Source organism: Heptranchias perlo, chromosome 31, assembly GCF_035084215.1.
Source record: "Heptranchias perlo isolate sHepPer1 chromosome 31, sHepPer1.hap1, whole genome shotgun sequence".
NCBI classification, from domain to species: Eukaryota; Metazoa; Chordata; class Chondrichthyes; order Hexanchiformes; family Hexanchidae; genus Heptranchias; species Heptranchias perlo.
The window spans coordinates 6,288,636-6,289,392 of record NC_090355.1 but is presented as its reverse complement, the minus strand read 5'-3'; positions in this window follow the sequence as shown (position 1 = coordinate 6,289,392).

The following is a 757-nucleotide window of genomic DNA, read 5'->3' as shown; positions in this document are numbered from 1 at the left end:
CTGGAAGAGTTTTATTTTATTGTGACTTTTTGCTGTTAACTCAGTAGTGAACATTCAACTGAAGACGGACGATTCTACTTTTCTTTTATTGCCATTAATTCTCTCTCGCCCTCATTCCCCGTCTCTCCTGAAGCACTCACTCATTGCTGGGGTAATGTTCCACGGGCAATGAACAGCTCCCATGCACTCCACACAAGTGGCCATTCTTCATGTGTGAGCATAGATCATGAATGTCGGTCATTCAGTCATCGGGGGCTGGGGGGGTGGGGGGCATCGGAGTTGGACCTCCTCCTGTCCTGGTGTGGAGTGTCGCACTGGTGCTGTAGGAGATGCTCCTCCAAGGTTGGAGCTGAAGCACATTTTTGGGTCAGGGTTGAGGAAGCTCGACTGTAAACATGCTATACCTGACCCCTGGGACTGCTTGATGCCGACACATTCATATCCCTCGCCTTAAAAACCACAAAATAAAAAGAACAACTGCTGCTTGAAGGGTAAATACAACATTCACAGCAACGAATCGCTGGTGAGGAACAGTTACAAATAGACACATTAGCACAAAAGCGAGCGGGAGTAATTCACTGTTGGAAGTTGTCTATGGATGGCAAGTACGACCTGTGATCCAGCGTGATGCACTGCCCGTGATTTTCCGTCTATGAATTCCCTGCGATGTGCTTCCTACAACACCACTGCCTTCTGGGACCCCCCCCCAGATCATGGAATCGCACCTCTAGAGACGTGTAGGCTGTCACTCCTATAA